Source organism: Protopterus annectens, chromosome 4.part1 (genome assembly GCF_019279795.1).
Source record: "Protopterus annectens isolate FY-2018-M chromosome 4.part1, PAN1.0, whole genome shotgun sequence".
Lineage (NCBI taxonomy): Eukaryota > Metazoa > Chordata > Ceratodontiformes > Protopteridae > Protopterus > Protopterus annectens.
Window position 1 is genome coordinate 942,194,326 of NC_056734.1, and position 16,764 is coordinate 942,211,089.

Consider the following 16,764-nt stretch of genomic DNA (forward strand, 5'->3'; position numbering starts at 1 on the left):
CCCACAGCCAAACATGTCTGCCCTGCAATACACTACCAACTATTGCAGATCCCATAACCAGGACCTTACACGGCAAGGGCACAAGATGTTAACTGTACTCCATCCCACCTGTATGATGTCAGGTTGGCATCAGTAACATAATATGCAGTACAGTCAGGTGCATAATGACTCCCGTTTTGAAGTCATCTGTTACCTTTGTTAGCCAGAGTCCCATCCTCTTGGCCTGTACTTCAGAGATGTAGATGCCAAATAGCAATGGTCCCAGGACTGAACCCTGAGGTACTCCACTTGTACCTTGTCTGGGGATGGATTTGGAGTCAGTTACACCTACAGTTTTGATTCTGTCAGTAAGCCATGTGGCAAACCATCGAGTGGCATAGGGATGTATGGCCGGATTTGTATGGTAATCTATGTTTCCAGACTGGGGGATGGTGTAGAAGGGCTTGGCGAGGTCCACATTGGCTTTGTGGACTGCCTTACCCTCTTCAACAGCTATGCAGACTGAGTCATAGAAGTCAGTCAGTTTCAGGAGACAAGACTGGCCCTCCATGAGCCCAATCTGTGTGGGGTCCAGTGTTTGAGAATTGCCAATTTCTGCGTTCAAAACATCCCTGATAATGCATTCCATGGCCATGCAGATCAGGCTCGTCAGACTGACTTGATGGTTTTTCCATGGGTCACAGGTGGATCCCCCCTTGTGGAGTGGGATAACTGCAGCTGTGCACCACTCAGTGGGCACCAGGCCTGATGTGAGGCTATGATTACACATGACAGTTAGGTGAGTAGTTTATGTAGTACACAGCCCAGGTTGTCATCTGGTCCCATGGATGCTGTATTCTTAGCTGTGGATAGTGCAGTTTCTGCCTGTGTGGCTGTAATTACTGGGCAATGGAACTATTTTCCTATTGACATGGGCCTTTTTGGTGGTGAGTGGGGGTGAATGTGGCACTAAATCAATCTGCCAGGATATTGGTATATTCCATGGCAGCAGTCTATGTAATGCCATTCTGTTGCAGCTTAGAGCACTTCTGAGCATTGCCATTTAAAATTTGGACATAACTTTAGAATGCTGTGTGGTTGTCTGTGGAATCTGTGGTGATTTTAGTTACATAACCAGCTTTGGAGGATTCCATGAGGGATCTCAATGTCTTACTGTGGCTGGTAAGGGAGTTGTTTGCATCCTTGGATTATCCTTATTTCTTCAACAGTGTCTACCGGCTGTTGTATAATCTGTTAATGGTAGGAGACCACCAGACGGGCTTGCTTATTTCTGAGGTGAATGTCATGGTTCTATGTGGGATGTCAGGAATCATGCACAAGTGGCTGTGCACATACAGTACCTTAGTGCAGGATTCATCAGTCGAACTGTCAGCTCCTGTCTCCATGGGTGTCACAAACATTGTCACTTCTGCCTTGAATAGCATGAAGATGGCCTTGGAGAGGTCTTTTATGGACAACTGTATATACATTCCTTTCACATGTTCAGTTTGATATGCCTATGGTGGGAGTACTTTGGTTAAATCGCAGTCTCATGTCTGTTGTGATGGCTTAGTGGTTAGTTATTGTGACTATAGTGTACAGGGTCCTGGGTTCATGAACTGCAAAGACAGGGTAATTTTGTTCTGGCCAGAACAGCAGTCAATGCATACAGACTAATTAGGGCAATTTAGGTTAGTCACATTCAATAAAATTCAAATGCCATACTTTGGCAATCCTGCTGATGTCAATCACTGTGAAGTATACCTTTGGGGAAAGAGTGCGCCAGCAATCTCTGTGGTACGTGCTATAGCAGCGTAATGCTGTAGTGTGCTATAGAACTCTGGTAGGGGTTCTATTCTCACACATGGGAGTTGTGGATGCTTTGGTGTCTGTTCCTATGCCTGTGTAGAGAGCAATGCATGTTTGGCTAGTCACACTTACTACAATTCATTTGCCCAACTTTGGCAATCCTGCTGATGTCACTCACTGTGAAATAAACCTTTGGGGAAAAAGTACTCCAGTAATGTCTGTGGCATGTTCTATAATGGTATAGTGCTATAATGTAATAGCTAGTTAAATAGGGGTTCTAATCCCAAATGTGTGTGTGTGTTGATGTTTGTCATTCGTGTTCTGTGTGGAGGAGGTTGTGAGTTTGTAACAACTAGCCTCAATGTTGAGTGCATTTTTAATATTTCTTATATGGTGCCCCTAGCATAAATCACAATATCCACCATGCAGGGATAACAGATGTGATATCAGTACATAGTCAGTCATGGGTTCGATACCCTGGACTGGTAGGTGTGTGACACAAACCTGATTACGTTTTACTCTCCCAATCCATGTTGACTTATCTTTGCCTCTGTCTGCCTCTCTCACTCCATGTCTGGTGGATGTGGAGACTTATACATGCTTTGCTTTGGCAGCGGCATGTGTATTGTCAGTGATGCTCATGATCATCTGATGGCCTCTGCATGGATTACAGCACTCCTGTAGCTGATTGCATGTGGAACAGCTGTGGTAACATTCCCATAGCCAATTGCATGGAAACACACTCCAATATCTAGGAACATCATGTTGGTGTTGGACCTTTTCATTCACTGTGAGCAGGAACTAGATCTGATGTTTGGCAAACAGCATCACAGATGGATTGGGGACTTACCTCTGACAACATACACTGTGGAAACAAGCCAACACATAGGAGGGGATGTGCCTGTCCTGGCTACAGACTGTAAGTGCTGCTATACTGCAGTTGGGATAATATTGGTTTAACAGGGTGTGTGTGGATATGGCTGTACTACATGTTTTAATACTTGTCATGTCAGTGTTATGTTTATGAGGAATCCCCATCTGTAGAGTCATCTGCTGACTGGGCAGTGTGTGGTGCCTTGTGTTTCTTGTGTTACCCACAGAGCACCAATCTCTCAACTGCAGAAGGTAGTGTGAGGATTGCAGTCAGTAGATGGTGACAGCCGGGAGAGTTACTGACGTCATATCCCTCATAGGACATATGTTGCATCAAACTCTGCTACGACAGGAAATGTATGAGGTTATCACAGTAACATGTGAATATTGACCCTGTGTTTATGCCTGCAGCCACAACCCTGTCATCCTTTGTACATATGTCATGCAGTAGGGGTTGCATATGTTCTGTACACCATATTCAATGACAGCATATCTGATAAGCCATTGAGATATCAGACTTCTACACACATTATGTATAGTAGGGGTTATATTTCAGGACATAGCCTAGGTATTCTGTGGTTGTCTTTTTTTTTTACTCAGATTTTTTTTAAATTTTGATTATTAGTCAACAATAATAAATACTTTTACAATGTATAATCATAATAACTATGGAGTTAAACTATATGCATACTTACATACAGCCTGACATGAATAAATGATTGATAGTAAATTAAACAAAATAAAGATATTTAACTTAAGAATGATTTCTTTAAGAAGAGATTAGATACATTTGTAGAGTATCAACCAATGACAAAACTTTTCTCCAAGGATTATTAGTTAATGGCATTGGAAACAATCTTAATTCTTTGGTTTTAACTTCCATCAACACCGTCTTCTTTAATAAGCATAGAAATTCCGCTCTTCCAGGTACTATGGTAGACTTCCACCTCTTTGTTATGCATTTCCTAGCTATAGCTAATATTGTCCATAAAACATAAAGATAAGTTCTTTTTTGATAAACCTCTTCAGATATATTCAATAAAATTAAAGCTTTGGTCAAGACAAATTTATCTGTGAAAATAGCCTGTAAGAAGTTATTAATATTTTCCCAAAAGGGTTTAATTTTTTTACAATCATAAAAAATATGAGACCAGTCAGCTTTAACACTTTGTTGACATCTCCAGCATACTCCATTACAAGAAAAATTGAATTTTGAAGTTTTATCAGGAGTCAAGCAGAATCTATGTAGGAATTGCCAGGTAAATATTCTCCAATGCTGAGAACTGGAGGTTAATTTTACTGAAAGTAGTATATTTGACTTATTTTCTGGTGTTAATTGAATATAATATCCTCTAGTAATAAATTGCCAATATGTTGTTTAGGTGCTGTTTTGTAGTTTGTTATTAAATTGTATAAGTAAGAAGTTCCATTCTTCATATTTTCATCTTCTTGTGAACTTAGGTGAAGATGAGTATGACAAATTATTTAATACTCTACATAAATCCTTGGTGAATGTCAATATATTCTGAAGCATTAACCATTCATTAGAGTTTAATTCATAAGTTGACATCATATATTGTATATCCAGGCCTTTTAGATTTTTTATACAATGGAGCCAACAAATTATTTTTTTCTGTTCCCATTGCATAAATACTTCTTTATGAATTCTATCTGGAAAACTTTTTGTAATGCCGAAGGGGATTGATGTTGGAAACCAGATCTTTAATTCCATGTTCATATTTATAAACTTTCTAAAATGATCATATACATGATTTATTACAAATGTCTCTGTTGGTTTAGATATATTGTATTGTAGATTTATACACAATGAATGTTGTTGTTGTTGTCTTTTGGCTTTTCCCGGTTAGGGGTCGCCACAGTGGAACTCTGGTCTGCTAATGATTGGCAGTAGATTTTCACGAATGCTGAGGTGCCAACTTGATGTTCAACCTTCAACGAAGGCACACTCATTTACGCATGTCTTTCGAATGCCCACTCAACCACGGGGAGGACATGCAGACTCCACACAGAAGGCACTCCTCGCACTCGAGCCGAGAATCAAATGGGAGAACCTCTTGATGTGAGGCAACAACGCTACCGCTGCACCACCGTGGAAGTCTATACACAATGCCATAGTGTATTATTCGTATCTATAATAGTAGTAATTTTAGTATGTTTATTTTCATTTAATAGAATCATTGTAATTTTTTTCCAGTTGGATGTGTAATTAGGGTTAATCCATTCAATCACAGTTTTGAGTAATGTAGCATTTATATATGATTTAATGTCTGGGAAATTTATACCTCCCTGATCCCATTGTCTTATATGATGCGCATAAGCAATTCTGTTTCTTTAGGTTACCATAAGAATCTTAGCAATGGTGATGTTATTTTCTTAAGATAAGATCTCTCTGGAATTAACAAAATAGCTTGGACTATATATAAAATTTTAGGGAGAAGAACCATTTTAATCAATTGAAGTCTATCTTCAAAGACAAGAAACAAATTATTATATTTATTCACTAGAGAATCTATTATGTCAATAATCCTTTTATAATTATTTTGCATTATATCTTGTATATTATCATACACATCTATCCCTAGGTATTTTATTTTTGTAGCTTGCATTCCTATGATACTATTCTTATCTAGTTGTATGTCCTTTTTTTATTTAATAATAGATATTTAGACTTTTGATTATTACAGCAAAATACCTGAAATCTTATACAATTTCTCTAATAATATATCTAGTTCATCTAAGGCTTCTTTTGAGTTCAGTAGAGTGGGAAGTACATCATCAGCAAAGAGCATGACCTTAGAGTTATATTGGTCGAATATATTTAGTCCTTTTATCTTTGGATTGCTTCGTATTAGTATAGCCAATAGTTCGATAGCCAGTGCAAATAAAATGGGTGACATTGGGCATCCCTGTTTAGTACATTTCATAATTTGTATAGGTTCTGAAGTAAAGTGTCCTAATTTGACATAGGCTGAATTATTTTCGTATAGTTTTTTAATAAATGTGATAAAGGAAAACTGGAATTCATAAGTTTCAAGAATTTTAATTAGATAGTCCCAATTTAAGGAATCAAATGCTTTTTCAATATCCAGTCCTATTATCAAGGACCTATGGTGAGCATATATGTATATATATATATATATATATATATATATATATATATATATATATATATATATATATCTATAAGTATACATATATCCATATAGATATATACACATATACATATCTTGCTTACTGTATGACAACAGTTTTGTACAATTGTGCCTGTGTTCTAGCCTCTGTCCTCCACCTACATACCAGGCTTTGCACATATGACATGCTCTCAGGGGTTGTTATGTAGTGGGCTGTGTGTATGTCATGCTGTCATTCCTGCCATCACCCCACTGCTGTTGTGTCCCCCACACATACTGGGGGGTTGGGCCCATATATGTGTGTGGGCTTCACCTACACAATACATGTGTGCCCTAATGCACTCTAGAGGCCAGTGTATGTAACAGTGGTATATCGCCCAGTATTAGTGAGTGTAGGGGGGTGCACCATGACTAACCTAGACTATTACAACATGTGTGGGTATCTGGGATAAGCTGCCTTAAGGTATCTGGATGTACTTTACCATACAATCCACCTTGGGTAAATGCAGGCCTACTGCCTCCTGCCATACGGGATGTTCTGCTTGTCAGTGTTATTGTGATGGTGTCAGATATGCCTTGTTATGTAACAGATACATACCCGTGTGTCATCTGGGGTCTGTACCCCCTAGGGATTGTGTACAAAGTGTAGATAGAGGCTGCTGACCTCTACATCTGCATTACGTGCTGTTGATTGCCTGGTATGCTGTGGTCCAGTCTGTCATTACTAATGTACTACTTGAAGGCCTCGGCCTGGACAGCAACATATGCCAACCTTTCCAGACTACTGTCTTAGTATAACTGTTTCACAGTTGCATTACACTATTCATATGGATGTCAGTGTCTAAACAGCTATATGACATGGCATATACAACTGTCATACTACACAAATAAAGCCTTCACATTCATTTATGCATGCCTGTGTGTGGTGTTATACTCTTTGATATCTCTGTGGGTATATATTGCAGGCTACGAATGACATTTGTATGGGTGGCTCATACAGTCTACATCTGGTAAGTTGGTGACTGTAGGAATACCGGCTGCTCCATATTGTATGCATGTACTACATATGTATATTACTGTACAGATCTCTGTGTGTGTATGTGTAGTTACATTTATATGTGAATATATATATATATATATATAAATATATATATATAAATATATATATATATGTATGTATATATATATATATATATATATATATATATATATATATATATATACATATAGATATCTGTATCTGAATATAAGTGTCTGTGTATATGTATCCTAGGGATGGCCATGTCATGGCTGGTCCTGGTTATGGGATCTGCAGCACTCGGTACTGTATTACAAGGGGGTTGTGCTTGGCTGAGGGGGTATACCTATGCATACCAGATGTATATTGTGTGGGGCCTCTCATCCCCATTAACGTTGCATGAGGATATATATGTTTTGTTATTTCCCCATTGTTTTCTACAGATGTATATCCATTTATATATATATATATATATATCTGCTGACATATATATATATATATATATATATATACATATATATATATATATATATATATATATATATATATATATATATATATATATATATATATATATATATATATATATATATATATATATATATATATATATATAACCTGCCATATATATTTAGACATGTAGATGTGGACATATATATCTATAGATGTAGGCATTTGCATGTTTATATATATATATATATATATATATATATATATATATATATATATATATATATATACAGATAGCAATATGTTGTACCTGTTTAGACATTAATGCATTTACTCACACACATACATCTACATGTTGGAATACATTTTCTGTACTGTTGAATGACTGAGCTGGATGATATATTTGTGAATACATGATGGCTATGTATATCACTTTGACTATGGTGTGCATGGTCCTGGATTTCATCCTAACAGAGGCTGTTTATTTTTTTGCTAAGCAGAACAAGGGCCACTGGATACAGTGTGATTAATGCACTTTTGAGCAGCTGAAAGCGGGTTTGCACGTGTTTGCGCGACAGAAAGCAATGCTACCCTCCGGTTACAGTTCCTTACACTCAGTTACCTTCTACTTTGCTTAATCTGTGTAGGGAATGCTTACCACCATGCAAATGCACTTAAACATACTTACTAGTGCTTATATGTGTTTACTACTGCTTATTTATGCTTAAACCTGCTTACTAGTGCCTTATCCAATATGACACTGACACTTCACATGTGCATTTAATGCAGTACTCCAGTTCACATTTAAATGTTATTATGTAGGTTATACGACAAAAAGATGTAAAATTATGTTCATATACAGATTTCACATGGAAAATGATATGTGCTGCAGTGGGACTCGAACCAGGAATGCCTGTTTGCTAGGCAGATGCTCAAACCACTACACTATTGCAGTGCTGTTTCATTTGCATATATATTCCTTGCCATCCTCTTTAGCCTTTTTAGCTGCTTTGACCGTAGCTATGCGATGGACAAACCCACGCACCTATGGTTAGCTGTACTCGGGGTTTAAAAAAAATAGCTAAAAGGTTTTCTTCATTTTATTTAAATGTACTGTTGCTGTTGAACACATGGGGACTGTTAGTGGGGATATGCAGACACCTATGAGTGGTCTCGCTTATTTATTTACACTTTCTTCTATTCTACTTTCCAGGGGCATGTTTATTCAGAGAGTGCTGCTCTCAGACACACCCCCTGCACTTGTCCATGCTCAGTGTAGGATTTGGAGCTCAGGCAGTGTGCCTTCATTAATAGGGTCTATATTAGAACACCAAACGTTAAAAATTTTGAGTGTTCTAATATCGAACCCTATGGATCGAAAATTTAAAACATCAAACATACAGAATGGCAAATTGTTTCCTAGGGAAAAAAAAAACGCTGTTCCAAAACACATGCACACAACACAAGCACACCAAAGAAACAGCAATCCACACACATACACCTAAACTCTTAAACCTAACCGTACACTAAACTATACATACACCACTAACTATCCACTTACCTTAACCCAAACCCTAACCCAAAGGTCCATCACTATTGCACAGTCACCTCACCCGCGCCCTAATCCTAACTCACCTACCCTGCCCTAACCCTCACGTCCACACAATCGCACACTTACCTGACCCGCGCCCTAACACTAACCTGACCTAACCCGCCCTAACCCTCACGTCCACACAATCGCACACTTACCTGAACCTGACCCGTAGCTTTCCACCACAGCACAGAAAATACAGAAGCAACAGAAACGGACAACCAAATTCTTTCCCTAGGAAAACATTTTTTTTTCTGTTTCTTTGATAATTTCAAATGGGTCAGTATTAGAACACTCGAAATTTTGAACGTTCGGTGTTCTAATATAGACCCCATTAATATGCATGGTGCGCTGCCATCCTCCTCTTAATCCACCACTTCCATGTAGGACTAGATTAGTCCTGCAAGGAAGATTAGTAAATCTGGGGGTTTGACATTACACAAATTTGGGGAAGTATAGAAGCAAAGTGAGAAGACATAATAGAGACAGATCAGAAGTAATCACTTGAAATGCTTAGAAAAGAAAAAAAAGAGCTGCAAGACAGAGTACAGATACTGTAAGTATCCTCATAACAGTTATTGCTGACCCTATAAAAAAGTCTGGATGACATTAAAGAAAAAGAATACATTTCTAGAGAAGTAGAAGCCAAGGATAAACTAGGAAAGATAAGCATACATTTCAGAGAGAAAGAGTATCAGAGAAGCAAAATAGCATATTGCATGTAATAAACATGCACACACACACACACACACACACATATATATTATATATATATATATATATATATATATATATATATATATATATATATATATATATATATATATATATATATATATATATATATATATATATCAATAACTGCTAAAATAGATAAAAAACTGATTCAAATCAAACCATTAAGTAAAAACTGAATGCAGGCTTCATTAGGGTCCTGCTTCAGGGTAGCAGCACACAGTAGCATGTGATATGCCTGAAGAATATCTCATGATATTATGCTCAGCAGTATGACAAGGATCAAGCTAGTTCTATGTGCCACCAATTATTTTGCTTAGTGCCACTTCCCACCATTGAAGAAGGGAGTAGCTGATCAAGGTCTGTAGGAAAGTTGAATCACAGGGAGGTACAACTTCCCCAAACTTGGTTATTTATGTTTATTTATAAGTGGGGACAAGAGGGTGCTGTCCGTATGCCATCAAGGCTATCATAGGTAAGCCATGAATGCGTAGGATTTGTATAGTCTGTTAACAAGAGACCAAATTAATACACTACTATGTGCAAAATTTCTTTCATTTTGTCAAATTAAACATGAGGTATGTATATATATATATATATATATATATATATATATATATATATGTATATATATATATATATATATATATATGTATATATATATATATATATATATATATATATATATATATATATATATATATATATATATATATATATATATATATATATATATATAGATATATATAAGGTGGCACTTGGGAATTCATATGTGTTTGACAAAAACTGACTTACCGTGATGTGATCACAATCAAGTGACACAATCAGGTCATGTGGCCATAGGGCTTGCTTGTACATATGAAAAAAAAATCAGAACATTGCTAGGAACAGAGTTTATTTAATTTTTTTCACAGTCATACATCTGTGGTGACCTGGAGAAAAGGTAATAACAAATGGAAGGTGCATATTCAAGATTTTGTAGCAGTTTACATATTCATGTGGATACTGATGAAGGGACATTGGGTTTGTAAATATAACTAATGCAAGTTGAATGCATTCTTATGGATTGAACTGCTTACTTCTGATAATGATCAAACATCTGAGGTATGTCTAAACAAATGGTGTTATCTGTGGTAGTCTTTGTATCATAGTAACTAACTTACTCTTCTTTCATTGCAGTTAAAATGTTGTGGGAGTGACTGATGTTTATGTAGGTGTAATAGGCTGAATACATTACTACTGGCAAAATTTCAAAATAAAAACTGGAACAGTCTCCAAAATGGTAAAACATGAAGAAAAATACTTAAAACCACTGTTAAACCAGAAGACAAGCCTTAAAGCTACTCTTTACATTAATGTAACTTTATTTCACAAGTTTGTCAATAGCAATAGACTTCTTCAGAAATAAATTACACAAAATTTAAAAAAAAATGACAACTCATACTTTTATGTATTCAGACTCCAGTATTTTTGCACTGCTTTGAATGTTTTTATCAGGAACAAATCATACAGTCTGATTTCCACATCTTTCTGCTTAATTTAACTGTGTTAATGCAATATGCTGAACACTGCTGACTGTCCTGCTTTTTTACCCCCTGCCTCCCCCTTCTGACCCCACCCCACTGTCTTACATTGCTCTATTTCAACCTCCTATACCAAGAACCTCCATACCAGCATACATATACTCAGCAACTTTACTCCCTCTTTCCCCTTCACTCCAACCACTTGTAGCTTTCTTATTCCACCCCACAAATCCACCCATGATATCATTCTATCCATCTACCTATTGCTCAGCTCTCCTCTCTGCTAAAATTCTCTTTCTCATTCCATTCCGGCTTGTTCAATCCTTCTTACAAGCCCAGTCAACCAGGAATAACTCCCTAAATCTTCTCCCTCCAACAAGGACCCAAGAAATTACTGCATACCCCAAAAATCTGCTCTGCCAATGCCAGCAAGACCACATGTAAGCTAGTCTATAACTTACCTTCAAAACTTGTATTCTAAATGCCATCTGTGAAGCATTTTTCTTAGAGTGCACACTCTCAGGGTCCCTATCTCCCTCCGCTCCCTACGTGTACCACCTCTATCCTTACACTAGGTGGCAGCAAACACCCACTCCACCCCCTCCATCTCCACTCACCCGTCCAAACAGGTTGATACCATACAGAATCCTGGTTTCCATTTTATTCAACGGAACCTGATAGCACCTCTCCCCTCTACATCTGCTGTAGCCACCTGAATTTGCACAGCTACTTATAAGCTGTAACGTCAGCCTTCTACAAGCTTCCTTATCAGCTACTTTTAGCCTTCACTATCCCTACTTAATTCCATTCAGTCAAAGCATTACCCCATACTAGTACTTTTCGCACATACCTTGGCCAGCCACCACCTCCACTCAATTGCAGCATCCACTGATACATGACACAGCACTTCTGCTGGGGCTCTAACCCACTCTGTTCATCCTATGGGCTCACTCCACTCCCCTACCCTGCCCCAATTTCCACCTGCCCCCACTACTCACACATTTATCTCAACCACACCCCACACACTTATCCTATTCCACCAATCACACTACACCACACCCTCCACACACACTTTCATACTTCTCCTATTTCACCAATTACACTTCATCACACCCTCCACACACACTTTTCTTTCATACTCTCTACCCATCATCAACACCATGTCCACTCCCCTACTCCTACTAACCATTCTTACCTCACTTTTCCATCTCACATAACTCACACAATTACCTCAACCAAACCACACATACCCTTTACATACCACATTTACCATACAACATACCTTCACACTAGTAACCAAACTGGATTTTTCCAGTTTGCTTGTATGGCTTATCATATGTCGATTAAAAGGATACTTTTGTTTTAAACATGGGCTTGGTTTATTGGTAAAACCACCTATTTCAAAAGGGAAGACAGCCTTCATTGCACCGGAGCCACACCTTCACACCACCCTTCACCTCTATAACACCCGAACTCTCTCCACTGGACCCTACCCTACTTTTCAAACATATAATACTGCCCATCCTTCTTTCTCACTCCACACTCCAACAACCACACTCCACCAAATATTTCCCACTCCTACCCTCATTTTCCACTATCACACTAAACTACCTCAAACATACTACTATATCACTATCTGGTGACATTCACCCTAACCCTGGGCCCACAACCCCAACTTCCACAACCTACCACCAACACACACCTCTAAATCTAAATCTATACATCTTGCCACTTTCAATACCCAAAGCCTAAATAATAAAATCCCAAAACTCCATGCCTGGCTTCACTGCAACCATCCCGACATAATTGCCATATCAGAGACTTGGCTCAAACCCACTATAAAGGACAACAACATTCTGCATCCTGGCTACCAAATCATTCATAATGATAGACTTAACAAAAAAGGTGGTGGTGTTGCTATACTCTTCTCTTCCACCTATACCATAACTCCTTAAACCAATCCTATCCCAAACTTTACTAACACTGAAATTACTACTGCTCTACTGAAAATAAATAACCACATATCCATATGTATAGCTGCCCTATATATATTCCATGATAACAACTTTCCAATACTAGAAGATATTCTCTCCTGGTTTTCCTCCAACATAAAAAATGAAACCTACATCCTAGGTGACACTAACAGAAATTGTGCTTCAATAATTTTACCTACCCCATCTCAATCTATCAATCTCTACAACTTTAGCCAACTTATAAACTCGCCTACCAGACCAAACAACGATGGATTCTCCAGCATCATCATTGACAGGATCCTTACTTCCCATCCCAACCTCATCTCAAACTCAAGAATCCTTCCTGACACCCTCAGTGACCACCTTCCAGCCTTCGCCGACTGACACCCCTGTCCTCCTCACTAGCAATACCATTACATTCACACACGCAGTGTCTCCCATTTCAACCCTCAAACTTTCTCTGAATGTCTATGACTTACTGACTGGTTCCCCCTAAAAACACTGCCCCTAGACAGAGCCATCACCTGTTTCAATGATACAGTCATAAACACTCTCAACAACTGTGCCCCTATAAGAACTAAAATAATCAGAGCTAATGTCTCCCCCTGGCTGTCCAAAGAAACCAAACTTACCATGCTACAAAGAGATAAAACCTGGAAACTGTATCAGAATATTAAACTACCCATCCAACTACAAGAATTCAAACAACTTCGTAACTATGTAAAAAAAAAACTCATAACTAGAGATCATAAAACATACTACCTCAAACTTCAAACCACCCACTCAGCCAATCCTAAAAAGTTCTGGTCCACAATCTGCTCCCTCCTCCACCCAGGTAACAAAGAGAGCCCATGCCCTAACCCAAACCATACTGACCTAGACACTGCCACTCAATTTAACTTTTTTATTGACTGCATAGCCAAACTGTCCTCCTCTTTTCCCCAGCCCCCCAACAACAGCTCCCTCCAAACCACTCACCCCCCCCTTTCAATCTTGAAACCATCCCCACATGTACTCTAAAAAGACTACTTCTCCAACTAAAACCTAGATGAAATCCTCCTTTCATCCTCCCAGCAATCTTCCTAAAACTATCTGCTGACAGCATAGCCCTTCCTATTTCCATCTTATTCAATAGATCCATCCAAGAAGCATATGTCCCATCCATCTGGCACCAAGCATACATTATCCCACTACACAAAGGAGGAAAATTTACTGACACTTTAAATTTCTGACCTATAGCTATCCTTTTCCATCTTTCAAAAATCATAGAGAAATGCATCCATGCTCGACTCAAGTCTTACCTTACTCAAAACAACCTTCTTACTCCTACTAAACATGGCTACCGCCCTGGTTATAGCACCATGACTGCCCTCCTTTCCTTTCTCAAAACCATAAATAAAGCTCATGACTCTAGTAAACTTGTATCTTCCTTGTTCCTTGACCTATCCAAAGCTTTCAACACCATTTCCCACCCTCTCCTCTTAACTCATCTCTCATCTCTCAACCTCACATCCTCCACCTTTGCCTAGTTTACAAGCTACCTCTCTGAATGTCAACAAGCCATTCAATGGAGAAACTCAACCTCTCCCTTTCAACACACCCCCACTGGTGAACACAAGGGTCTGTTCTAGGACCTCTGCTATTCAGTATATTTATTAACAATTTCCACCACACCATCCTTGACTCATCAATAATCCAATACCTAGATGACTCAGCTATCATCTGCTCTTCAAACACCGCTTCCGATCTACTTTTACAAACTCAGTCAGCCTTCTCTAACACAGAATCCTGGATGAAAAATAACCACCTTTCCCTCAATGCAAATAAAACTAAATTTATGGTCTTCTCCCCTTCCAGAAACTCTCCAATAGAAAAAAAACGCTTTTTCAACACTTAGCAGTGATAACATCCCTGGAAAACAAATACAATCACTGAAAATCCTTTCCTGATGAACAAACATTGAAAAAAGAAAATCCACTTCAATGAGCATGACATTAAGCTGGGTTTTTTTTTGTTTTTGCAGGAGGCAAGCCCTTGAGCACTCTCCATTATGGAGGAGATCACTATATCCCCCCAATTTATGTATACTAAATGCATGGTCATACAACAGTGGACAAAGGGCAACAACATATGTTTGCTGAAAATGGCTTTCTGTTATAAAGCCATTGCAGTGTTATCAATTGGACAAATGTCATTCAGCACAATTCCTATTTGTGTGCATATGCACATTGTCCATGCTTATGTGAATCAAGCTGAAATCTATTACTCTAGACAAAAGACCAGCCTATTTAATGAAGTAAACAATCAGACATGTACTAGTTCAAAATGCATATCATTATGCATGTCCATTAGAGAGGCAGACTGAATATAAGAATTGAACTAGGATCATTGGATCACATTTGAATGAGTTGGCTTGTCAAGTGCAGAGTGCGCACATAAGACAATCTTAAGTACATTACTATATGCAAAACTGATCTCTCTTCATCATGATCAAATATCACATGTGTACCCAGTGAGAAAATGGTTAGTCTGTGATGGATGATGGGAATACTTCCCATCAAAAAGCTATCATCACCTTTCTTATTTGTAGACAGTTTATATTACTTCTTCAAAATCAAATGAAGTGTTACCTTTCTAGCAAGGTCTTATATATTCATAGATTCATCGATTATTACTAGGCTAATGACCCAGTGGTCTTTCTAATCCTAGCCAAGTTTCCCAAAAGAGTAATGATGCCTGTATCCAAATAAGACATTGAGGACCAGGCATTTTTAAGCTACCTCTGTCTATAAGGGACATGCATGCCAGGCCTGACATAAATTTTCTATTCGCCATCCACTGGTATAGGTTGTGCTTAAACTGGGTAGCAGACAAACTCAGCTTCACATGGATGGGAACTCTATTCCATAGAAGGGCAGTTTTTGGGATACATATCTATCTCTCCAGCAAGTTCTGCTTAAGTTACAGACAAAATTCAGGTCCCTAGACCTTGTATTTCTGGTAGTCTTTGGCCTGTGAACATGTAGGAGATTCATAAGTGTGAGGTTTGCAGATGCCTTGTTATCCAGACATAGATCACTCCTCACCAATCTATAGGAGACTTAGTAAAGGGAAAGGGCTTTAAGGTGCTCTGCAAAGGCAGGTTCGTTATGCCTTGTATTCATTTTGTAAGGAACCTCTGAGGTTGGTCTAGTTGCTACATATGCCTGGCCAGGTACATACCAAAGGGAACATTGTACTCTCTGATTAATCTGATAAGAGTGGAGTAGTGGGATAATGACCTTTTTGGACCTAGATGCCATGCTCTTACTTATAAGTTGTGCAACATAAAAAGATTTCCTCACCACTGTGTCCAAATGGTGGTCAATGATAAAGTTACTGTCTACATGCGTACCCAGATACCTAATCACTGGGTTGACTCTTAGGGGCATATTATCAACACGATAATTAGCTGCAATGGTTTACTTCCCAAAGGGTGCAATTATGTATTATGTATTATTAATATTAGCATTGAATTTAAGATCATTGTTTTGGCACCGATTGTTAGTTAGAGATACACCTTCTTGAAGAATGCTAGTGTCTGCATGGGTGTTGATGATAACTTCCAGCTTGTAATCATCTGCAAACTTAGTTAGCCATAAACCTTCAACATTTAATTAAT